Raw genomic sequence first — 27,826 nt, 5'->3', positions numbered from 1 at the left:
ATTTTTAATGAAAATTAAGATATTACCTTCTCCTTCAAAATCCATTATAATATTTTGCTATACATATTAGTTTCGCGATATTTTGAATATATTTAATTGCACTTAAAATATAGGTTGTACTCACAACAACAAATATTAGTCAATATTTGAAGCTATTCTTAAGAAGATCGCGTTCGAATGAAACAAAAATTCAATTATTTTTAAAAAGGTCCATGTCATAGCTGTCATAGTTGCCAGATGTTGTACCAAATTTTTGACATTCATTTTTTTATTTTTGGCCAATGGGTGGATCCACTGTGCATTGCAAAAAAAATGGAATTTACTTGTGAACATTTTCGTCCGATAATTATTCATAATTTTCGACGTGGATAATCACGGCAAGAGTGCATCGATCAAATTAAATCTTTGTATTTTGGTAAAGGGCTATCCTATAGTACTATGAAAAACTGGTTAAATGAATTCAATCGTGGCCAACACGAAGGTCGTGAGGGTCGCCCAAAATCGGCCGCTGTGCCAGAAAAAAAATTAAGCCGTGCGTGATCGGATAATGCAAGCTCGCCATGTTATATACAGTAAGATAGAAGCATACTTGGGCATTTCTTCCACCAACTAACATTTGATATTTCATGAACACCTTGCCGCAAAAATAGATCCAGCAAATGGACAATCGCTCTAAAAAGAGGCTCTTGCGGATTTGTGCAAAAGAATTGTGAATGAAAACGATCATTATGCTTAAAACGACGTTTGTAAGATCGTCTAAGACGGCGAATTTCGAAACAAAACAGGAATCGACCGTTTTGGTCTTCGAAAGCGAAACAAATCCAACGAAATTTGTTCATGTAAGAAGCACTTGGAAGCAAATGGTCGCCTGTTTTTATACCCTCAGCATTTATGCTAAAGAGGAAATGTGTTTCAGACAATTTGGAGTTGATTTAGCAATATCGGTCCATCTGTCTGGCTGGCTGGTGCGCACGATAACTCTCGAGCGGATCAACCGATTTGGTTCAAAATTAGGCTGTCGTAATATTTTGTTCAAACTTAGTTAAAGTTCGTAGATGGGCTACATCGGTCCACACCTTCAGGTACCTCCCACACAAAAGTTCGAAAATGTTCGGAAAATTTGTGCGCACGATAACTTTTGAAGAGAGTAACCGATTTGGTCTATACTTCGCACATAGCGAAATTTCTACCAGACATAGATGAGGTTTCAATATGGACTTTATCGGTCTACTCCTTCGGATACCTGCCACACAAAATTTGGGAAAAGTTCGATTTAGGGCCACCTCTCGAATTGCTTTAATTTTTGTTGTAGCAACTTGTATTCACTGTCCCCCATACAACTCTATAAGTTTCATCAGGGGCAAGTCCATACTTCCTGAGAAAATAGCCTAAAAGTTGCAAAAAACCCCTATGACACCTTGTGAGGTGGTTGGAGCGCAAGATAACTCTCGAACGGGTCTGCCGATTCGGTCCAAAATTAGGCCTTAGTAATATTTTGTCCAAACAAAGTTTAAGTTCGAAGATAACCCATATCGACCCACTCCTTCAGGTGCCTTCCCCACAAAAGTTCAAAAATGTTCGGTAAATTGTTCGTACGGTAACTCTTGAAGGGAGTTTTCCGAATTGGTCCATACTTTACACATCCTAATATATCTACCAGATATAGATCAGGTTCAAATATGGACTATATTTGTCTACTCCATCCCGTACCTCCCACACAAAATTTCGGATAAGTTCACTTTAAGACTTGATATCGAATCACTTTTATTTTTGTTGAAGCAACATGCATTCGCTGCCTCAATTACGATGGTAAAAGTTTTTTTCAGGGGCAAGTCCATGCTTCTTGAGAAAACAGCCCGAAGGGTGTAAAAACCCCATAGGCACCATATGTAGTGGCTGGAGATCCACTTCCATAATGGCCAATGTCGATCCATTCCTTTTAGTATCTCCTCCGCAAAACTTTTGATCTTTAATCCTAATCAACATTTTTGTCGGTTCAAACGCCCAAAATTTTTAAAACGCCCTAAATACATACGTTTTTTAGGGAAAAATATTTCAATATACACAGGCTGAGGGTATATCTTTGTCGGCAAAGCCGACTGATACTTTTTTACTTGTTTTTTCTTTTCTGAAAAACTGAACGTGTGGCGACTATACAGCTTTAGAATGTAGGACGGTTGATTCTAGGTACACTACAATTTGTTTGCCAGAAGTTTCCTGAGAAATTCTAAAAACGAACAAGAGAAGACGAATTCTGAATCACGGCAGTACGAGCTCTCACACATCGATTCCAACCAGCACTTTTTTCACCGGACAAAGCGTGGAATTGATGGGTCATACGCCGTACAGCCCTGACTGGGGATCCAATGACTACATCTGATTCCAGCATATCAAGAAAAAAGGCGTGGCCAAGGATTTTCATCGCCAGAAGATGCTGTTGAAATTGGAACGCTTGAACGCCATGTTTTGGAGGTGTCTCAATCGCAGTTGGAAAAGTGTTTGAACAATTGGTTCGAGCGCATGAGAGAGTGTATAAATTATGCTGGAGACTACTTAAGAAAACAATAAAAATATTTTCAATTCAATAAAATTCGCGTTTTCGTTGTTAGGCCAGTTATCGTTCAGCCCTCGTATTCATATTCAATTTTTTTTCGTCTTCTTAACATATATTCACCTGTTATTCTTTGTCTGCTGTTTAACCGGTTTAAGTATCCATCCGACCATTTGTTTATTTACTTACTGAATTATTTGATTGATTTTATGTTTATTATAATTTAATTAATTAACAATTTGTTAATATTTATGCCACAACATGAGCATTACAATTTTAAAAACAACAAGAATAATATGTGTATATTTACTTGTAAACGCGTACAATACCAAATAATCCTTTTGAACTGAAATTACATCGAATTTTATTATTTTAAAAATAATAAAAATAAATCAAATGTAAAGTTTGTTATTATTATTTTAATGAGAGTATTATGATTCGATTATAATAGGTTTTGTCACTCCCAAAGAAGGGGGGAAGCCTTCAGTAACAACAATCAGCATTTGTATCACGTATTCCATGTAAACGACACATTTGTGGCATTGCCATATTTCCAAATGAAGCTATTGAAGAAAAAAATATAAAGAAGTCTTAATGAAAAAGGTAATACAATTAAATAATCCAATATTTTCTTTCAGCTAAATCCCTTGTAATGCTCAAATGACGAACAGTAAAACTTACAGCTTTGCTAATATTTTAAAATTCCTACAAAATCGTTCTCTAAGAACACAAACAAATATGTTTTAATGCCATACCTTTTTGTTTCTTTTCGTTTTCAATTGAGCACAAATTCTTAGAAACATTGAATCATGTTCTATTACAAAATCCAACAGACATACATACGAAGAGAGGAGCTACGAAAACGAAAGCGACAGACAGTAATAACAATAATCCATAAAGTAATACCACTAATAGGATTCATAATAAAGGATAACATTGCCCTAAATAATGGGTAACAAATTTTCTTTATTATGAATCAAGGCACGTTCGAATTCAATTACTTGTTGAACTTGAGGCGTTCGTTGTAGCTGCCATCGATTCGACTGTCACCCCGCTTTTCGTATTCACCCACACACAACCTTCATCTTTAGCCCTTGGCATTTAGTGGTTTTTATGACACCCGGCTTGTGATTTTTGATAGCATTTGTTTTCTTTTTCAGTTTTTTTTTTTCTAAATGTCAAAGGGGGTGGGAAGGGTGACAGCACAGTTCAAATGATGGCCTTTAGAAGATATTGTAACCAATGTAAAAATACAATTGTAAGGCAAACAAGAAAAATCATAATTTTTGTTAATAAAGAAAATGTCGTTGTTTGAATGTGTGTTTGGTTTTTGGCAACAGGAAATGAAATCATTGTATAAAAATGCGAGGGGTCTTATGAAATTTTGTGGCAACTCATCCTGTTTTGAATTTATTGATTAAATTAATCAGTTTTCTTATTCAGTGACTATTTTAATTCTTTACATATTTTTGGAAACGTATTTAGTAGACACCATGGATTAAACTTTTATGTAATCCCCACGTAAATGGACATTTATACAAACAGACAAATGAAAATATTAAAACATTCATAAGTTAGAAAAGAACATTTTATTTGGCACAGAATTGACAATCTGTTCGAACTTTGTTCCAGGAAATTGAGACAATGTTATTAAATTGTTAAACAACATGTTCAGGACATTTAATTTTGGTGTCTAAAAAAATAAATTCGACAACTGGAGAGCATAGATATTACTGTAATGTAATGTAAACCAAAAACTATGAACCACAGATTGTCTTTACTTTTTACATTTGTATACCCTGAAACTTTAGGCTTACGAGGGTATATGGTAATATTTAAAAAAGTTTAGCAATCGATGAATCCGAGTTTCAACCTTTCAGATAAATGAAGTGTTATAGGAGGGATCTCATAATATCGACCTTTAATAAAAAATACGGGGAAGCTGTGGTTGCATCAATGTAGACAAATGGGTTTTTAGGAATTTTTGGCATTTCATTTCATAGACATATGTCCAAAGAAAGAATAGAAGAATACTTCATGGGCACCATGCTACTTACTTACTTAGCTGAACATTTATTCCATAGGCCGAACTAAGAAAAGATCGCTAATTCTCTCTATTTGTTGCTTCGCACTCTGGAATACCGCGCCTTTTTCATCTCTTCATCCTCTTGTTTGCGCCATCTATTCCTTGGCCTGCCAATTCTGCGTGTATCGCCAAGCGGTCCGTATTTATACGCCTTTTTAGCGGGTTCATCTTCGTTCATTCTTATGATTTGGCCTAGCCAACGCAATCGCTGCATCTCGATACGTTTAACTATATTGATATATATTGATATGATGCGACGTCGATATTCACCGTCAACGCAGATTGGTCCGTATATCTTTCTAAGAATTTTTCTCTCAAACACACCAATCACTGCCATGTCTGCTTGCGCAAGTACCCAGGCTTCGAAGCCATACATCAGCACGGGTAGTATCAGTGTTTTGTAGAGCGTTATTTTTGTTTGACGAGATGTGGCTTTGTTTTTAAACAGCTTACTTAAACTAAAATAGCATCTATTGGCCAATACAATTCTTCCTTTAATTTCACAACTGATGTCGTTTGTTGTGATTACGGAGGTGCCGAGGTAGACGAAGTCTTTTACTTACTCAAAATTAAAGGATCCAACTTCCACAGTTGGTCCGAGCTCAATGGACGCATTGCGCGTCGACACCATCAACTTGATCTTCTCACCGTTTACCGCCAGGCATACTTTAGCAAATTCTCCTTCGACTTTCATAAAGGTATCAGTTCCTTTTTTTACTGAAATCAAATTGATCACGTTGTGATAGATGGAAGACATTCATCGAGCGTGTTGGATGTGCGTTCGTTCCGAGGAGCAAACATAGACTCCGACCACTACCTTGTTGCAGCAAAGGTACGCATCCGGTTAAACGTAGCAAACAAAGTACGAACCGACACAACACGAAAGTTAGACATCGGTAAGCCGCAATCACAACAGATATCCACAGCATATTGCACTCAACTAGCCCAATTGCTTAATCAAAGCACTCCTTATCCCGACAACATATCAGCGCAATGGCAAAGCATTGTCCACTCCATGCAAACAGCCGCAAAATCCATACTTGGATACCACAGACCTCCACCAAGGAATCCATGGTATGATCAGGAGTGTCGTGCTGCTACCGAAGAGAAAAATGCGGCATATAGGGCTACTTTACAATCCGTAGCAACGCGTAGCGCACCAGAGAGATGTCGGGAGAAAAGGAGAAAGAGAGCGGGAGTGTAAAAATCGAGATATACAGGAACCAGAATGAAGTCCGAAAATTCTACCAAAGAGTCAAGCATCAAAGTGATGACTTTGGTATAGGCACATCCTCCTGTAGAGACCAGCAAGGTAATATAGTAACTGATACAGATAGTGTGCTCAGTATATGGAAAGAACATTTTTCAAAACTGTTGGTATACAATAGCAGCGACGCGACGACGATGATACCACAGATCCAATCCCAGAAGATGGTATTGAATGTATACCGCCCAGCCAAGATAAGGTAAAGACAGCAATAAATCGGCTGAAGAACCTGAGTATCCTGTGTCCCGTCCATAAGAAAGGAGATAAGACTGTATGCTCTAACTATAGGGGCATAAGTCTACTCCCTATTACCTACAATATTGTGTCAGGGATATTGTGCGAACGACTAAAGCCCATGGTCAACGAAATAATTGGACCATACCAATGCGGCTTTAGTACTGACAAGTCCACCATTGACCAGATATTTACCCTGCGGCAAATCCTGGAGAAGACCCAAGAAATGCAGATCGACACCTACCACTTTTTTGTCGATTATAAAGCAGCCTTCGACAGCCCGCTGCGTTCAAAGGTATTCCAAGTAATGTCTGAATTTGGTATCCCGGCAAAGCTCACCTGGCTTTGTAAAATGGCTTTAACTGATCTTCAGTTAAAATAGGAAAGAACCTCTCCGCAGAATTTTGTACCAAAAGAGGTTTCAGGCAAGGAGACAGCCTCTCGTGTGATCTCTTCATCATCCTGCTGGAAAAGGTTATACGAGAGGCAAACGTCAAAAGAAGTGGCACAAACTACACCAATAGCCACATGTTACTTACTTATGCTGATGATATAGGCATCATGGGACAATCAGTAAAAAAAGTAACTGATCTGGAGACAACCGGGTGCCCTTATGGATGTCGAGGTGTTTACCATGTTTTTTGCCGCTGCGAAGTCTATCAGCCTCATGCCAGTGTCAGATGTTTCACTGTGGAGACTGAATTTTCCCACTGTTGGGCCAAAGATATTTTCCTTTCCAATTTTGGCATTAAAATCGCCTAGAATAATTTTAATGCCATGGGCAGGACAACGGTCATATGTTTCTTCTAAGCGCTCATAAAATATATCTTTGGTCAATTCGTCCTTGTCTTTAGTGCTAGCATGAGCGCAAATAAAGCTGATGTTGAAGAATTTTGCTTAAGTTCACTGGTGTGAAGCTGGTGACCAGGTGTTTTAACCTCCGACCAACTACAAATCCGCAACCAAACTCATGCTTTATGTCAGCTATAATACACTGCGTCACCTTTAGGTGTTGTTGTGACGCCTTTCCCATTCCATCGTATTTCCTGTATGGATTTTCAAGTACATCTGCCTATGCGTAAACTGCACCTTCTCTATAAAGAGTGCGAACATTCCAGGTGCAGATTCACAGATCATGGTCCTTAAAACGTTTGCGGGGGTCGTCAACTTAAGAGGACTTGTTTTTCTTTTCTTTCGTTTTTTTCATAGCAGGCTGCTTTTTCTAGGGGAGGGTTACTAACCCTGGGTGAACGCGCGGCACATTTTAGCTCACTACCTTTAAAGGGTGTTAAAAGCAGCTACCCCAGGTGACACCACGGGGAGGTCAGTGACCACTTCAGATGAAAGAGGGACCTAGATAAATCCTGGACTTTGCCATGTTAAAGCCGGTCAGGACCGTTCCTTGGTATCTTTCATCCCCTATGTCACCCATGCTACTAGTGTATGCTTTTTCGATATATCCACTGCACATAAAGCTGATGTTGAGATTCTGAAGCCTGAATTTCGGGTTTTTGTTTTTTTCTTAAATAATTCGGACTCGCAACATGATAGTATTAAAATACTGATTATCGGATTGTAGAACTCGTGATTTTACGTCGTTTGATGTAGGTATATCTCATGAGTGTGCTCCGAACAGCATGCTACTAATTGGAGTTCAAAGTTGAACATTGGATGCGTAAATTGCCTTAAACAAATATTTTTGCATGCAATTTAGTTTTTTACGCGCCGAACCTAGTGAACCCGACCATGTTCGGATCCATCTACTAAATCGGCGGAAATCGGTCACCTTAAAAATAAAAAAATCTGCAAATAATTTTTATGAATTTTTTTTACTCAAAATAAAATTTTGTGGCTCATTCGCGGTTCTTAACGAATCTATTTAAAATAGGTGTATTTTGACGTATTTTTCATTGGGGATTACTGAAATCGAATGCGAATTAAAATCTTAAGAACATGGTACAATTGAAAGAGATCGATTCGCTGTATCCGAAAAGCGGATGCGCATCAACTTTAATTGATTGTAATTTCAATATTATAGCTTTCGTAATCGTAAACCATATTTCTTGACAAAGTTTTACCAGCATAAATAAACTGTTATATCGGATTATAGCGAAATAGTTGAAGAACTCTCAAAATGTTTTTCTCCAAATTTTCGTCTTAAACCAAAAAATATATTTTTGAAATAATATTCTAACAAAAGTTTTCCCTTTTATTGTTGCTGAAATATGCAACTTATAAACCGAATCTTTATAAATTTGGTATCACATTTTTCTAAGCGTTGTCTAGATTCTGTATGTTTTTAAAATTTTTTAGAGATTTTTAATTATTTTTTGATTTTTCGCGAAAATAAAAACTAATATATGAAATATTTAAGCATCGGTGGATAGATATCAAATGCTATTAACGATTAAAAAATATATTTTCTAATTCCAACTAAACGGGTTTTTTCTTAAGCCATAAATCGCAGATATGCTCGCAAAAACAAATTTTAATTTTTTTCAATGGAATTGTAAAACAAATTTAAGATTTACCATATACATACATATCTTTCTGAAAGATAAATGATTAGACATCGGATTTTGCATATTTGCATATTTTTTAATATTAAAGATACGAAGATTCTGATTGGACCAAAATTCGTTTCAAAGAAATCTAAATTCAATGGCAGGGTCATATTTCGTATTTATTTTGCATATTTTGCATATGCACAATATGCAAAATATGCAAAAAATATGCAGAATATGCAAAAAATATGCAAAATATGCAAACAGATTTTTATCGGAAATCGTCATAAAAGTTGTAAAATTGTCATTTAAAGTTGGATGAAGCTTATGGAGATCTTATATTTGTAGGATCCTCTCCGATAGCTTCTACTGTTGCCAAAATGATACTAGTAACGTTCCTGTACACCTTACAGGGGTTCAGCACCAATGACGGTTTTATAGTTACGATTTTCTTGAATTCACGCTTGATTGTTTTCGGGACAAATGGTTCTTCAGACTCTACGATACATTTAGCATCAAAACAAGACCTAGACCTCATTGAAAATGTATTGAAATATGAAAACATTGACACACAAATTTCAGAAAAAGGAAATAACAACATGATAAGTAATCTGTGGTATCTTAGTCCTGAACTTGCTGAGCTGGAATTGTTTGATCCAACGGTGCAAAACGCCATAAAGAGCCAAAAGGCGACAAAAATCTTAACAAAGCAAAGATTCCAATTTCTTCAGAAATATTCGATCCAAACTTCCAAAAGAGTTACTGCCAAATTTCCTAGAAAAAGGTGTGCCATAATTCTTGTTGTTCAAGAGATTAAACATTAACTCCGAATTTCCAGGAGGCGTAAAGGATGGTAAACAAATTGAAAATTGCGAATTACATAGCAGAGCGTTCTTCAAGTAGTCAGCTGTATCCAGATAGCTCCAAAACCACATGATGTCTGACTCTTGAATAAATATAAATTAGAACAAAATGTAATGTTTTCATTCCAAAAATTGATAAAAAGAAAGAAAATTTTAATAGACTCCATTTTCGCACAAGGCGTACATACATATTCACGTTTTTCGGGACATTGCACAGTGGATCCACTTGCATGGAGAAAGTGGCCAAATATATTTAGAGTGTAAAAATCAAGCCGGTTACAGCTTTGTGCTGCTGCGAAGAGTGTTTTAAGAAACCACGAGCGTGGGGCATTCTCCCCCCTTTCCCCTCTGGAGGGGGTATACGGTAAGAATTGTTTTATGTTATTAATACAAAATGACACGAACAAAGGTCCCGATTATCTTATGATGCAACAATAGGCTTGGGGAAACAAAACAATCTCCAAAACAACATAAAATCCAACCAATTTAGCGGATTAAAAAAAATCAATATTTTTGTCTGAAAATTGCTAAAATTTTTAATATAGATCTTATAGCGTTCTTCCTGGAAGGCACGTACCGCCAACGCAAGACTAATTCGGAAGAAGATTTCTTCATCTTGTCACTGATGCCAATTACGTTTATGTACGTTATCAGATAACAGAGTTATACGCTAATAAATCAATTGAAACCTTATTCTAAGGCAGCTTTAGTCAGCGACCCACCATTTATAGTCTGGCACTAGATGGCAGCTGATTTTAATACAGAATAATCTTAAACTCGAATTGGCACTACAAAATACACTAAGAAAATTTGCAGCTAACTAGAATTCCACAAAACGCTAAAACACTATTTTTAATGAAAATTAAGCTATTACCTCCTCCTTCCAAATCCACTATAATATATTGCAATAAGTATTAGTTTTGTGATATTTTTAATATACATATTTACTTGCACTTTAATATTGGTTGCACTCACAACAAAAAATATTAGTCAAATGTTCCGACGTTTGAAGCTATTCTTAAGAAGATCGCGTTCAAATGAAGCGTTGCCAGATGTTATACCAAAATTTGACATTAATTTTTTTAGTTTGGCCAATGGGTGGATCCACTGTGCATTGGCTTTATTATCTCGAATTCAGTAATACTTAACTAGTAAGAACAGTATGGCCTTTTATTTAATGCTTAATAGGGACTAAAAGTTTTAACCATTCCAGAGAAATGGCTCGCCGAAAATAGCCAAAAAATCGAGATTTTCATAACTTCGAGGCCCAGTGGCACGTGTTAACATATTCCAATTGTGCTTAAACTTTGACAGTCTTAAAATCTGACCAAATTAAAAATTTAAGCGGGTGTCGTCTTAAAAAATCCGACATCGATTTGTTTCCTTTGAACAATAACCAGCCCAATGCTACAAATTATGACAAAGAAAATATTGAAGTTTACATAGAACGTTTGATATTTTATCAAATATTCTATTTTTACATAGTTTAATAATAAAAAAATGGTATTACGATACCACATTTTTATACCCTACAGCACACTGTCGTAAATGACCTCAATAAAATAATAATCTGCTAAAAACATATTTTGCATATTTTTTGCATATTTTTTGCATGTTTTTGATATGACCCCAAATATCGAAAAATTGACCCTTAAAACGCCTAGATCCAAAATTTGAGTCCAATCGAATGAGAAATAAAAAACATGCAAAAATCCGATGTCTATAAATGATTATTCGTTCTATTAACATGATATAAATCTGGCTTTTTCGATTGAAAAAATATATTGAAAATCGTTATACAAATGTATTTTACATTTCAGAAAATACCTTCCACGGTTGAAAGTTTTCATTCCTAATAAATTTTCTTTTCCTTATTTAAAGGAAACACTAATCAAATAACCTCAAATAAAGAATAATGTGCATAGACATTATCAAAGGTTAAACTTTTCAATCAGAATTGCAAATTAAAACGCTTAACAGAATATTCACATTTAAAAGTGACACAATAACCAAAGAACAAATGTTAGAATTGCACTTTGAGCCCAAAAAAAACTGCTTAACAAAATGTTAGAAAAACCACCAGGTGTCAAATGGTAGCTAATCCAAACATATTTTCTTTGTATCTCGTAAAACAACGTTTTTTTCTGATATTCTTATCACAAAAAGGACATCAGCTGTATAGCCTGTTTTTCTTCATTCGGGTAAAAATGTGGCAAAACACACAAAAAAATGGAAAATGAAAAACATTCAACGCGAAAAATAAATGGACATTTGTGATGGGAGTTACAGAACTACGTGTGTGAGGTGCACAGTGAAATGAAAGATTCATAAATATCATGTTTTTTCATCTACAAAGGTTTTCTGCTTCTATAATACCTTAAAAGGTCTCCTGTCTATGGAGCATCTTAAAGATACTTTCTGCTTATGGAGAATGTTAACAAGGTGTTCTGTCCATAGAAGACCACCAAAGGTTTTTTGTGGAACTTTTTTGTCTGTAGAAGACCTTATAAAGGTTTTCTTTTAGGGATGTTTATAAAAATGTCTTCTGTCTGTAGAAGTCGTGAAAAAGGTATTTAAATAATCATCTGTCTATACAAACAGGACTTATGTCTAAAGTCCTTAAAAACGTTTTCTGCACACAGAAGACTTTTAAAAAAGTTTTCTGCTTATAGAAAACATTGAAAAGTTATTCTGTGTATAGAAGACATTAAAAATGTCTTCTGTCTATAGAAAAACTTATAAAGGTATTTTGACTATAGAAGATCTTATAAATGCCTTATGTCTATAGAATACTTTATAAGGTCTTCTGACTCAAGTTACAAGCCTAACATTAGCCCGATTTTGGTAGGTCATAACCGTTTGGTCTTGGGGGACTTTATTGCACATCATGAGTTGTGGTATTCGGTCCTCGGCGACGACCAGAGGGATACATCGCTGGCTGAGCTAATTGATAGCTCTACGTTAGCTGAGAGTGCCACAGTTCGCCCGACATAACCATCGTGTAATGTGGTCTGACAAATGACGTCACCTGGCAACACGTAATTTCTCTTGGTTCGGAATATCTCTCCATAATTGTCTCCATCAGCTGACCGCCCGATTTCATCACCTCAGAACGCCATATTTTCACCAACCATGGGAAAGCTAATTGGCCTAGTTTCAATTAGTTCACAAATCACCGCTTCTGAGATCTGCCCAATCCTTCTGATGTTCGGGAAGCAGAAAGGACCTTCCGAGCCATCATTATTGCTGCAGCCGCTATATACCTGCTGGTCGATTAGCCGAAGTGAGACCGAGCAAATGAGCGTTATGAGATTCGTCGAGCATCCCCATTGACCTCAGAGTCAGGGAGCTGACACTGGAAGTTAACAATTGGGTCGGTGAGCATAAGCGGAACAAGTGGTTAAATCATGTGAAGAGTTGCGACATTGGTGCCGGAGTAAGTAAATTGTGGGCAACGGTTAAGTCACTCCAGAATGCGTGATTTTACGTTGACAGACTCGAAGAGGTGCTCGAGTTATTTCAATCAATAAATCATCTAAAGCATTGGACGCTGAGGGAATCTCCATAAAGTTCTCAACCTGTTGCCAGCTATCCTCAACGTTCCCGAAATCTGGAAAATAGGTAGGATTACTGAAGCCAGGCAAGGATGCCCGCAAAGGTGGATCGTACAGGCCGATTTCGATTTTGTCGCCCAAAGCAAAGACCCTTGAGGCCTTAGTTCTAGTCTTTCCCAGCATCAGAACTTGCTATCCACTTGCCGATGATCAGCATGGATTCCGTAAGCAGCACAGCACGACAACAGCGCTGCACGCATTGTTCACAAATATTTGTTGAGGATTCAACCACAGAAAGTCGTGTGATAAAACAGTGATGAAGGCGTTTGACTCATCAAAAGCCTTTGATACTGTCAAGCACTCCGCGCTGTTTGAGGGCATTGAGCAGACAGACCTCCGGCCAAGCTTGAAACGTTGGATAATCAGTTAATGTGTGGACGTCATTTATACGTAGAATTCAGGAACAAGAAGTTCAAGCCAAATAGAGAAAAACAAGAAGTTCACAAAGGTGGCGTGATATCTTCGGAACTGTTTAACCTCCACCTCTCCCATGTTTCTCCAGTCGGCATTGAGATCGTAACGTATACGACGATTGTACGATCTTGGCGTCAGGTACCTTCCCTGATGACATTTGTGAAAGGCCGAACTCCTATTTGACCGATCTTACCACTTCTTTCCACGCGAGGAATATGCAAATATCCGCCAGTATGTTCAACACATGGACGGCGCAGATCAGAAGATAGTTGAATGTTATGGTCAATGTGGTCAATCCGACCACAAACTAGCCCAAAAATATGAGGGTCACATTGGAGAGCATGTTCTCGTCGTTCGCGTATGCCGCAACTATCTGCGAAAAGCTGAGATGTAGGAATAATAACCTCAAGAAAGCGTTTTTACCACATAAAACGCGATAGGTAGGTCTGTGGTAAGATATGCGGTGCCAGTTTGGTCCGCGAATCTAAGTGGCACGCTATAGAAAAATATTGAAACCTGTCAGAGGTCCGCCCTTAGAACATCAGCAGCAGCCTCCGCATGACTCCAGTGGACCATCTACACGAGGGGGCAACAATTCTTCCAGTATTGTAACACAATCATATGATTTCGTTGCAGTACCTGCATGGTGTTGCCGTGAGAGCCATCCCAATCACGGTATGGTGATCAGGCTGATTTTCATGATATAGAAGAAGAGGTCCAGTGTTACAAAAAAGAACCCATATATCAACAAGCATATCAAGCGGGTTTGAATAGCATTAATACGGACGCAGTGTCAGATGCCATAAGCAAGTATCGTTTGAATGAGGTCCTCGGAGCACATTCTCCATCTATCGCAGCTGAGGAGCGTCAGATGCCACGATAAACCAGAGTAGTTTTGGCTCAACTACTCTCGGTATGGTGCAGCCATGTACACTCCTATAAGGCAAGGATCGACGACACTGTGCAAAACATCTGCATAGCGTGCGACACAGGCCCGCACAACACATGGCACCTTTCAACTGCCCCGTGGTTATATCCCATTGAAACAGCCACATTCCTGGAACTGGAGATTGGCCCAGAGACAGATTAAGCGGAAAAACGAAGATACAAACATATAATAAAAAACTTTGTTACAACAACAACGTGAAGGTACTGTGTCTATAGAAGACTTTATTAAGGTCTTCTGTCTATAGACGATAAGGTCGTAGAAGATCTCTATAGGATTTTCTATAGACTGAAGGCATTTATAAAGTCTTCTATAAAAAGGTCGTCTGTCTGACCATTAAAGGTCTTATAAAAAAGGGTTTCTGTCTACAGAAGCCCTTAAAAAGTTATTCTCTCTATTGAAGACAACATTAATATCTTCTGCCCATAGAAAATCCTATTAAGGTCTTCTGACTATAGAAGGCCCTATAAAAGTCTCTTGTCGTAAGAACAACTTATAAAGGTCTTCTATCTGTAAGATACCTTAAAAAGGTCTTCTGTCTATAGGAGCCCTTATAAAAGTTTTCTTCTGTTTACAGGAGACGGTCTTCTGTCTATAGAAGACATTAAACAGGTCTTCTGTCTATAGAAGACCTTATAAAGGTCTTCTGTCTATAGAATACCTTATGAAGGTCTAGTCTCTATAGAATACTTTAGATAGAAGACCTTATAAAGGTCTTCCGTCTATAGAAGATCATACAAGAGTTTTTTGTCTATAGAAGACCTTATAAAGGTCATTTGTCTATAGAATACCTTATAAAGGTCGTCTGTCCATAGAAGACCTTATAAAAATCTTCTGTTCTATAGAAGACCTTTTGAAGGTCTTCTGTCTATAGAAGGCCATATAGGGGTCTTCTGCTTATAGGAGACCTTAAAAAAGTCTTTTGTCTCTAGATGACCTTATAAGTCATCTGTATACAGAAGACTTTTAAAAGCTCTTCTGTCCAGAGAGTCAAGATCTGCTGTCTAAATCAAGGTCTTCTGTCTATAAAAAACCTTATCAAAGTCTACTGTCTGTAGAAGACCTTATCAAGGTCTTCTGCCTAAAGAACAACTTATAAAGCTGTTCTGTCTATTGAAGCCCTTATAAAGGTCTTCTGCCTATAGGAAACTTTATAAAGGTTTCTGTCTACAGCCTGCCTTCTGTCTATAGAATATATTAAAAATGTCTTCTCTCTATAAAAATCATTATAAAGCTCTTCTCTCTATAAAAGACCATATAAAGATCCAGTCTATAGAAAACCAGAAAAAGGTCTTCTGTCGACAGAAGACCTTATAAAGGTCTGCCCTCTATAGAAGTCCTTATAAAAGCCTTCTTTCTGTAGAAGACCTCATAAAGGTCTCCTGCCTATAGAAGACCTTAAAAAGGTGTTCTGTCTATAGAAGACCTTATAAAGGTATCTTGTTTGTAGAAGATCTTATAAAGGAATTATTTTATGGAACGCCTTATAAAGGTCTTCTGTCTATAGAAGACCTTATAATGGTCTTCTTCCATAGAATACCTTATAATGGTCTTCTGTCTATAGTGGTCTTCTGACTATAGAATACCTTAAAAAGGTCTTTTGTCTATACAAAACCTAGTAAAGATCTTCTGTCTATTAAAGACCCTAAAAGGTATTCAGTCTACAGGAGACCTTAAAAGGGTCTTCTGTCTATAGAAGACCTTATAAAGGTATCTTGTTTGTAGAATATCTTATAAAGCTATTTTGTTTATGAAACGCCTTATAAAGGTCTTCTGTCTATAGAAGACCTTATAATGGTCTTCTTCCATAGAATATCTTATAATGGTATTCTGTCTATAAAAGGCCTTATAATGATCTTCTGTCTGTAGAACATCTAGTAAAGATCTTCTGTCTATTAAAAACCCTAAAAGGTCTTCAGTCTACAGGAGACCTTATAACGGTCTTCCCTCTATAGAAGACTTTATAAAGGCCTTCTTTCTATAGAAGACCTCATAAAGGTCTCCCATCTATAGAAGACTTTAAAAAGGTATTCTGTCTATAGAAGACATTATAAAGGTCTCTTGTTTGTAGTAGAGTTGTGTAGTTCCGGAACGAACTAGTTCCAAGGAACTATTCCGGACAAGGAACTATTGGAACTATATCCGACTCTTGCATTTATATAGTTCCTTTAGTTCATATAGTTCCAGTCGAGCATATAATTCCTTTAATTTGTATAGTTCATTTTCTTCCTTTAATTCCACAATCACCTCGATCTTTCTCGTTCGGTTTGTTCATCATTCAGATGTGTTCACATTGTAAAATAAACGTAAATAACATCCTCGTTGCATTGCTGAAATTTATTTATTTGTAGACATCGGATTTTTGCATGTTTTTTATTTCTCATCCGATTGGACTCAAATTTTGGATCTAGGCGTTTTAAGGGTCAATTTTTCGATATTTGGGGTCATATCAAAAACATGCAAAAAATATGCAAAAAATATGCAAAATATATGCAAAAAATATGCAAAAAATATGCCAAAAAATATGCAAAATATGCAAAAAATATGCAAAATATGCAAAAAATATGCAAAATATGCAAAAAATATGCAAAAAATATGCAGAATATGCAAAAATATGCAAACCGTTTTTGGGCGAAAATTGTCATAAAAGTCGTAAAATTTACAATTAAAGTTGGAAAGAATCATCAAAAACACTTTAAAGTGTCCTTAATTAAGACAGTTGGCTATTTAACGTCGATTTTTTAGCAGATTATTATGTTATTGATACCTCTTACGACGGTGTGGTGTTGGGTATATGGTATTGTAATACTATTTTTTATTGTTAAACTATGCAAAAATATAAAATTTGATAAAATATCAATCATTTTATGTAAATTCAATGTTTTCTTTGTCTTAATTTGTAGCTTTATGCTGGTTTTAACTCAAAGGGAAGAAATCGATGTCGGATTTTTTTAGGCGGGGTGCCGCCTAAACTGTTTACTTAGATTAGATTTTAGATAGATTTAAGATTAAGATTGCCAATTGAGCACCATTAGAATAAGTTAACACGTGCTACTGGAGCCTCGAAGTTATGACAATCTAGTCTCTCTAGGCGACCCATATCTGTGGAACAGTTAAATCTATTTCCCGTATTATGCATTATATTAAAGGCCATTCTGTTTATTTTATATTTAAAAACAAAATGCGATTAACGTGACTATTTACGCCTTAGGGCGAAAATGGAGCCTATCTGGGTATAGCCGACTACTTGGAGAACGCATTGTTTTAGTTGTTCGTCCTTTGTAATTAATTGGTTGTAATCTGTGGTGAGCTCGACTCGGAGTTAATGTGATTTTTTTATGAATTTCGAACAGTTGTTCTTTTGTAAGTTTGGGTCGAATATTTCCGGAGAAGTTTTCATCTTCGTTTTGTTAAGATTTTTGTCGCCATTGGACTCTTTACGGTGTTTTGCACTGTCGGATCAAACAATGCCAAGCCAACAAGGTCAGGACTAAGATACCACAGGTGATTTATAATTTTTTATTTCTTTTTTCTGTCTATGTTTTCGTATTTCAATAGATTTTCAATGAGGTCTAGTTCTTCTTCTGATTCTAAACGCTTCATAGAATCTGAAGTACCATCTTTGCCGAAAATAATCAAGCGCGGCTTCAAAAAGTACTCCTAACCATGAAATTGTCATTGCTGCTGGAACCCTGTAAAGTGTCCTATAGGAACGTTAGTCGTATCATTTTATCAACAGTAGGAGCTCTCGGAGAGGACCCCAACAAATATAAGATCTTTAGAAGCTTTATCCGTTTATTCCGGAGAATAAACAGTGAAAAATACTCGCAACAAATTAAAGGAAGATACCCCGTGTGGGGTTAGCTAGATCCTCCATCGGGACCCTCCCATTGGCGAATTGGGGACGCTCTGGCCGAAAGGTGGAGTACCAGGGAAATAAAATACCTGGGGGTGACCAAAATCTAGCTTAAGGAGTGGCAGCTGGCTCCTTAATATCTTTGGATGGCGGAGGTTGAGTCAACCGGTACGGCAATCATCGAGGAACAATCGGCGCACAGAAAACTAATAAGCGGCGATTGTACAGCGAAAAGCGGATGTCTGTTTTGGATCAAGCGATTCGCTATACAAATGTGTTTACCTTAAAGGCGGGATGGTGTCTTTAGTTGGCAGCCCCAACACCATCATAGGATACAGAGGGCCGATCACCCACTTATCTGAAACTCAACGATTAACGAAACAACTACAAGAGAAAATGATAATCCCAACCTGATGACGAATATTGGAATACGAACACGGCTACGAATAGGACAATGGAACGTCAGGACGCTACGAGAAACGTCAAGGCTCGCTCAGCTAGAGGCCCAAATCAAAAAATTTAACATCGACATTCTGGGTATAAGCGAAATGAGATGGTGTGGAAAAAGTGACCTCATATCAGGAAATGGAAATATTGTGCTGTATAGTGGAAAAGACAAAAGAGCGGAAAGCGGAGTGGGATTCATAATTTCAAAACACCTACGGAAGACACTTGCTGAATGGAATCCTGTATCGGACAGAATCATAACAGCGCGGTTCTATACCAGTATCAAAAAATATCTAACTATCATACAATGTTATGCCCCCACAGAGGACACAGAGGATATAGAAAGAGATGAGTTCTATGAGCAACTATATGCAACCCTACGCAAAACACCAAACCGCGACATAATGATGCTAACAGGGGATTTCAACGCAAAAATTGGCACTGATAACCACAACCTTTCACACATAATGGGTAAACATGGAATGGGTTCAAAAAATAGCAATGGAGATCGTTTCATTGAAACGTGTCAGACTTTTGATTTAGTCATTGGTGGATCAATATTTCCACATAAGACAATCCACAAATATACCTGGACATCACCTAACGGGAATACGCATAACCAAATAGACCATATGTGTATTCGACGAAAATGGAGAGGAAGCTTGGAAGACGTGCGCACCAAAAGAAGTGCCGATATGGACAGCGATCACGAGCTGTTAGTAGCAACAATAAGAATCAAATTAAAGAAAATACACCAAGCTGGCTCAACAGAAGGCATCAGGCGCCTGGATCTCCAATCACTCAGAGATGAAACAAAGAGAAGATTAGTTGATCAAAAGATCTTAGAATATTCGCAATCAAGCGTAGAAAGAACATCATGGGAAGACACATGCAAAACACTACAGGATATCGGAAGAGACATAATCGGTTATAAACAAAAGGAAAATCGAAAAGCATGGATATCAGAAGATACGTGGACACTTATACAGGAAAGAAATGAATGGAAAAAGCGCAATCTTGACAGTGATGAAGGGTTACAAAGATACAAAACTGTAGCCAAATTTGTGAAAAAATCTGCCAGAAAAGATAAAAGAAATTATTTTAAAAATATAGCCAATGATGCAGAAGCTGCTGCAGGACTAGAAGCTGCCTGGACCAAACAAACACTCTACGAATAATTATTGAACAGACGCTAGAATGGAGAACACCTCTTTATTTAGTTTTCGTAGACTTCAAAAAAGCCTTTGACTCAATAAGAAGGTCTGAAATTTGGAACGCACTAAAAGCGAAAGGCGTGCCTATGAAATTAATTAAAATAATCCAAGGACTATACAATAATGCAGAAACCTGCGTTCTACACAGAGGCAGAAAAAGCGAATACTTTTATACCAATGCAGGGGTAAAACAAGGATGCCCTCTCTCACCTCTCTTATTTGCAGTAGTTCTTGATGAAATTATGATTAAAATATGCGAAAAGAAACGTGGCATTGTATGGGGTTTCAACAATCGCCTTGAAGACCTGGACTTCGCGGACGATATATGTCTCTTGTCCCATAAATTCAGCGATATGCAAAGTAAGCTGGACGACCTGACTGTGCTTGCAAACAAAGCTGGACTGGAAATAAACATTGATAAAACAGAGGCAATGCGAATAAACACCACCAGCGACAACGCATTTAATATCAAAAACAAAACCTTAAAATATGTAGACAATTTTTGCTACCTCGGGGTTACTATGTCATCAGAAAATGGTGTAGAAGAGGATGTTGACAATAGACTTAAGAAAGCTAGATCCGCATTCGGAAGACTCAGCAAAACTTGGCGATCAAACCAAATATCGTATAAAACAAAACTGCGTTTGTTTAATGCATGTGTCAAATCCACATTGCTTTACGGAAGCGAAACTTGGCCCGTAACAAACGCCATAACACAAAAACTCCAGGTATTCGTCAACAAATGCCTCCGTATAGTAAGCAAAATATTTTGGCCCAACAAAATCTCAAACCCAGCACTATACCAGATGGCAAATGAAGAACCAATAGCCCGGCAGATTGCAAGGAGAAAATGGAAATGGATAGGGCATACGTTGCGAAAACCACACAATAGCATTTCCAGGATGGCTTTGGAATGGAACCCACAAGGAAGCAGACGCCCTGGCCGCCCAAAAATTACATGGCGCAGAACCATACTCAAAGAGCTGAAGAAAGCAAACTCAACTTTAGATGATATCAAAATATTATGTAACGATAGAATAAGTTGGAACAATCTTGTAGAAGCCCTATGTTCACAAGTGGAATAATAAAGGAAAAAAAAAACCCCAAAACAAGGCTATTTGCGTGCACTGGCATGGAAAACTATTACCAGGTATTCCCAAAACAGTGCAGAAAGAACGGGTTGCTGTTCTGGTATCGTCTGGTATGGGGGTAAAGAACAACTCCTGGGCGTTCTGAAACTGACAGTAGCTCAGGGGAGAAACAAGACTTAGCAGTGTACGAATGCCTAGAATAATTGGGTCTTACCAGCTTGAGCAAATGTTAAGTCGAGAGCTTCTGTACCTGCGTACAGACTTATAAGAAGTATTGTTGAGAGGGATTTTTGACTGCAAGTTTGGCACCACATCCGGACATCAACCAAACATATTCACGAGATTTCTATAAGAATAGTCAGCGATTGACTAATCTAAGTTCTGGCGAGAATGTTTTAAAACTACTTCCCAAGAACAAGAGGTCGTAGAAGCACTTTGTGTTTTCATCTTTCGAGCCTGGTTTAACGCGCAGAACGTTTTTTATTTTGTATCAAACGACAACAACTGAGTGTTATAAATGAGAGTGTGGGTTATTGATTTTACAAAACGTATAATGAGCAAGACAATGTTTATGTAGATATAATATTGGAGGGATTGGGTAAACAAAATCAATAGGTTGAAAAGGATTAGAGACAATAGATTGAGTTTAATACAACAGATAGTGAAAACTAAATTCAGAAATATTTTTAGGTCCAAAAAAAGACCTAAACCGCATTGATGATTTATTGAAATACGAAACAAATATCAGATAAAGGAAATAACAAAATGATAAATCATCTGTGGTATCATAGCCCTGAACTTGTTGGCGTGATCTGATAGTTCAAACCACCGTAAAGAGCCAAATGCGACAAAAATCGTAACAAAGCAAGCAGAAGAAGATGGAAAAAACAAACTAACAAAAGAACAACTTACTTGTTGTTCAAGGGTTTAAGCATTAACTCCGAATTTCTTGAAAAAGATCTTGCAACTTGACCACAGAACATCAATTACCAGGAAGGTTAAAGGATGGTAACCAACTTGAAAGTTGTGAACGACATAGCAGAGCACGGTGTTGAGTTCATCACCAAGTAGTCATCTTTACCCAGATGGTTCCAAAATCACATTATGCCATTCTCTTAAATAAATTTAAATATGAACAAAATGTAAAAGACATTTGTTTTCATTCCCAGAAGTTGATAATATGGAAGAAATAAAAAATAATTAAAAAAATTAAGATACAATGTTTTATTTATAAAAGCACTTAAAACTAGAACATAATTTTTAATGATGGATTCTCTCAAATAAAACTCTTGCCGTTTAATATTGCCACAATTTTTAATTCAAATGCAAGCGTTTTATTTGAGAGATTTCATAATTAAAAATTATTTTCTAGTTTTAAGTGCATTTATATATAAAGCACTGTAACTTATTCTTTTAACTATTTTTTATTTTTAACTTTTCAGCATTTAATTTTTTTAAACAACTGGGAACCTCATAACGAAATTATAGCCAATTTAGGCCGAAAATGTAGATAAAAACTTCAAAATACCTGAAATCGTGTTGTGCCGTTATATAGGGGCTATACCAAAACCTTGACCTGAGTCCGACCCATATTGGTTTTGGTTTCATATTCATGTATTATCATCCAGGTCTGAAAAGTGTGCAAAGTTTTAGTTTGGTTGGTCAACTACAACTGTGTGCAAAATAAGTTACTAGATTTGAACTAAACAGACACCAAAGCTGTAAAAGGGTTTTTTTCACAATAGACTCCATTTTCACCCTAAGGCGTTTTCGGGACATTGGTTTTATTATCTTGAATTCAGTACTACTTACGTATTTTGTTTTTCGGCAAGAAATATTAAGAATAGTATGGCATTTAATTTAATGCATAACACGGGCAAATGGTTTTAACCGTTTCATAGATATGGGTAGCTGAAGTCGTCAAATAGCCAAAAAATCGATGTTTTCATAACTACGAGGCCCCAGTGGCATGTGTTAACATATTCCAATTGTGCTCAAACTTAAACAATCTTAAAATCTAACCAAACTAAACACTTTAGGGGAGTGCCGCATAAAAAAATTCGACATCGATGTTTTCCCTTTGAGTTCAAACCAGATTAATGCAACAAAGTAAGACAAAGAAAATATTGAATTTTAAATAAAATATTTGACAATTTAACAAATTTTATATTTTTTAATAGGTTAATAGTAAAAAATTGTGTTACAATATACATATAACCATATTTTTATATCCACACTGTGGTAAGGGTTCTCAATAGCATAATAATATGCTAAAAAAGCGACGTTAAACGGCCAACAATTTTAATTTAGGACACTTTGATGATTTTTCTCAACTTTAATTGTCAATTTTACGACTTTCATGACGATTTTCGGCCAAAAACTGTTTGCATATTTTTTGCATATTCTGCATATTTTTTGCATATTTTTTGCATATTTTTGCATATTTTTTGCATATTTTGCATATTTTTTGCATATTTTGCATATTTTTTGCATATTTTTTGCATATTTTGTGCATATGCAAAATATGCAAAATAAATACAAAATATGACCCTGCCATTGAATTTAGATTTCTTTGAAACGAATTTTGGTCCAATCAGAATCTTCGTATCTTTATTATTAAAAAATATGCAAATATGCAAAATCCGATGTCTATTTATTTGTATGTCAATTCATCCACCATAAGACGAAAACAAAAAGAAAGAGAAAGATTCGTTGTACTACTTCACTCTCGGGACTATTTGGAGCAAAGGAAATAAAAAGAACGACGAAAGTGAAAGATTCATTGAACTATATCGGTCTCGGAACTATTTGGAACGAAGGAAACAGGAAGAACGATGAAAGAGAAAGATTCATTGAACTATATCGCTCGGAACTATTTGGAACTATGGAACTATATTAAGGAACTAGTTCTTTTGGGAAAAGGAACTAGAAAGATCGATCCGCTCCAGGAACTAGATTGCCCAACTCTAGTTTGCAGAAGATCTTATAAAGGTACATTGTCTATGGAATACCTTATAAAGGTCTTCTGTCTATAGAAGACCTTATAAAGGTCTTCTGTCTATAGAAGACCTTATAATGGTCTTCTGTCTATAGAAAACCTTATAATAGTGTTCTGTCTATAGAAGACCTTATAAAGGTATTCTGTTTATAGTAGGCCTTATAAAGGCCTTCGTCTATAGAAGACCTTATAAAGGCCTTCGTCTATAGGAACGCTTGTAAAGGTATTCTGTCTACAGAAGACCTTATAACAATCTGCTGTCTATAGATGACCTTATAAAAGTCTTTTGTCTATAGAGGACCGTATAAAAGTCTTTTGTCTATAGAAGACCATGAAAGACGTATAAAGATTTTCTGACTATAGAAGACCTTATAAAGGTCTTCTATCTATAGAAGAACTTAAAAAGATCTTCTATGTATGGACGACCATAAAACGGTCTTCTGTGTCTCATGTCTATAAAAATCAGGGAAAATGTTACAAATACATCACTGTTCTTACAAAACCTTTACAGTTTGTGGTCGCCATAAATAGCCGCATGCTTCAACACACACGCACCCAAATAAAAACCAAGTTTGTAGAAAATTTATGCAAATTCTACAGATTTAAGTAAATGTTAAAAATATGTTAATTTGTTCTTTTACCCGGTTTTTGGGGGATTCAATTTCATTTTGTTTTTGTTTACTCAACTTACATACTATGCTGGTTCCTGCTGTAATGGTATTTATATCCCGCGCGGTATTTCATTTCATTACAAATTAAGTGAAAATTTAATTTTTTGTTTCCTTGTTTGGCCTCATTGCCGCCTCACTGCTGCTGCTGCTGCAGTTCCTTGTAGGATTAATGGTCAAACACTAGTGAAGGACAATAATTAAATGTGTCGAATAAATGTGAGAGTATACAAGACAGAGGCCAACCATATAACAGTAATGGCAAATATCTGAACAGACACACTGCCCGCAACTGTAGAAGAAGCATTCATTCACTGCTTAAAGTGTCTTTAGCATAATGCAGTCGTAAAGTTGAGCATTTGCATAATAATCTTATTACCCGGCATAAAACAGAAGGCTTTTACTCCTCTCTCATTATTATTATTTTTATTGTAATTGTTATTGTTGCTTCAATGCTGATCCAGCTGGATTTGTGTTAACGAGATATTTTGCCACATCACTCGTTTATTTATGGGATTTTTTGTTTGATCCCATCTTGTGCGAGATTTAATTAATTTTAATTTAGGTGAAATGAGATTGTTAGTTCTCGATTCTTTGAAGCTTTTGTCATATTATTAAGATTTCATAAAGAAAAGACTTGTGGAAGCAAGAAATGCGGAAACGAGGCAATATATAACCTTTCACATAAGTTTTTCACTTGCAATCGCGTAAAATTTTTGTTTTAGACCCACTATTTTTCATATTTAGAGGAGATTAAGCGATTTGAAGAGATATGTGCCCTCGTTCCATCGCAATTGTGGACCTGTGTTTAGGGGATGAAATGGACCAAAAACAAAATGTTTCCTTAATTTTGTCGTCTCTCTTACTTACTTACTTAGATGACTTGTATACTAAACATAACGTCTTGTTTCATAAGCCGAACTAGGAATACATTTCCAAACGCACCGATCTGCTGCTTTACTACTCCAATCTTGGATGCCATGTTTTGTGATATCATCTTTAACTACGACTTTCCATAGGAGTTTTGGCCTTCCCTTGGGGCGCATACCGTCGAGTGGCTCGTATTCATATGCCCTTCTGGCTGGGGCATCTTTATCCATCCTGCTGACATGGCCCAGCCAACGCAATCGTTGTACCTCGATACGTTTTGCAATATCGATGTCGGTCAGCTGGTACAGCTCGTGGTTCGTACGACGTCGGTATTCACCGTCAACGCATATTGGTCCATAAATCTATCGAAGAATTTTTCTCTCAAACACACCAAGCTGGGCCTCATCTGTTTTCGCAAGTACCCATGCTTCAGATCCATACATAAATACGGGTTGTATCAATGTCTGGTAGAGTGTAAGTTTGGTCTAAAGAGAAGTGGTTTTGCTTTTGAACTGTTTACTTAGACCAAAATAGCATAGCTGTTGGCCAATATTGTTCTTCTCTTGATTTCATAACAGATGTTGTTAGTTTTATTTATGGCGATGCCGAGGTACTACCTCAAAATTGTAATTCTGAACATCCACAGTTGGTCCGAGTCTACTGAATATCTTGCGTGTTGATAGCATAAACTTCGTCTTATCGTCGTTAACAGCCAGACCCACTTTGGCAGACTCTTTTTAAATTTTTGCAAAGGTGGCTGGCTCACCGAGTTGAGCGACCTATTATGTCAATATCGTCTGCGTAGGCCAGTAACATAATATCTTTATTGTATATAGTGCTATTTTTATACCCTCAGCCTTTAGGCTAAAGAGGGTATTTACACTTTGATACGACCAAAAATGTGCCTCATCGAAATAATGGTTTTAGACCCCAAGTATGTTTGTACGATATCCGTTTTAGACAATTTTGAGTAGATCTAGCAATGTCCGTCTGTCTGTCTGTCCGTCTGTCTGGCTGGCTGGTGCTCACGATAACTCTCGAACGGATCAATCGATTCGGTTCAAATTTTGGGTATCGAATTATTTTGTCCAGATTTGATTTAAGTTCGAAGATGGGCCATATAGGTCCACTCCTTCAGGTACCTCCCCCACAAATGTTCAAAAATTGTCGCAAAACTTGTGCGCACGATAACTCTTGTTGGGAATAACCGATTTGGTCCATACTTTGCACATCGTGTAATTTCTACCAAACTTAGATGAGGTTTCAATATGGACTCAATCGGTCCACTCCTTCGGGTACCTCTATTTTTATACCCTCAGCCTTTAGGCTAAAGAGGGTATTTACACTTTGATACGACCAAAAATGTGCCTCATCGAAATAATGGTTTTAGACCCCAAGTATGTTTGTACGATATCCGTTTTAGACAATTTTGAGTAGATCTAGCAATGTCCGTCTGTCTGTCTGTCCGTCTGTCTGGCTGGCTGGTGCTCACGATAACTCTCGAACGGATCAATCGATTCGGTTCAAATTTTGGGTATCGAATTATTTTGTCCAGATTTGATTTAAGTTCGAAGATGGGCCATATAGGTCCACTCCTTCAGGTACCTCCCCCACAAATGTTCAAAAATTGTCGCAAAACTTGTGCGCACGATAACTCTTGTTGGGAATAACCGATTTGGTCCATACTTTGCACATCGTGTAATTTCTACCAAACTTAGATGAGGTTTCAATATGGACTCAATCGGTCCACTCCTTCGGGTACCTCCCACACAAAATTTCGGAAAAGTTCAGTTTAGGACCTGGTCTCGAATCGCTTTGATTTTTGTTTACGCAAGTTGTATTCGCTGTCCTCTATACGACGCTGTAAATTTCATTAGGGGCAAGTCCATACTTCCTGAGGAAATAGCCTGAAAGTTACAAAAAACCCTATGACACCGTGTGTAGTGGTTGAAGCGCAAGATAACTCTCGAACGGATCTGCCGATTCGGTCCAAAATTATGCTTTCGTAATATTTTGTCCAAACTTAGTTCAAGTTCAAAGATGGATTATATCGATCCACTCCTTCTGGTACCTCCCCCACAAAAGTTCGAAATTGTTCGGAAAATTTGTGCGTACGATAACTCTTGAAGGAAGTAACCGATTTGGTCATTACATTGCACATTATGAAATTTCTACCAGACTTAGATGAGGTTCCAATATGGAC

The 27,826-nt window shown here is 36.9% G+C and overlaps 1 long non-coding RNA gene across 1 annotated transcript; it reads right to left on the bottom strand.

Annotated features, from left to right (window-relative positions):
• Positions 1-3,025: 3,025 nt before the first annotated feature.
• Positions 3,026-3,688, bottom strand: LOC141399068 (uncharacterized). Its single transcript, XR_012411761.1, has 3 exons — positions 3,553-3,688; positions 3,307-3,405; positions 3,026-3,114 (listed from the first exon to the last, which is right to left on the bottom strand). It is a non-coding gene; the product is annotated as an uncharacterized lncRNA (long non-coding RNA).
• Positions 3,689-27,826: the final 24,138 nt, after the last annotated feature.

The sequence above is a fragment of the Musca autumnalis genome, unplaced genomic scaffold (assembly GCF_047663935.1).
Source record: "Musca autumnalis isolate F117 unplaced genomic scaffold, ASM4766393v1 scaffold_3, whole genome shotgun sequence".
In the NCBI taxonomy this organism is placed as follows: Eukaryota; Metazoa; Arthropoda; class Insecta; order Diptera; family Muscidae; genus Musca; species Musca autumnalis.
Note: the sequence above shows the minus strand (reverse complement) of the source record. Positions and strands in the feature narration are given on the sequence as shown.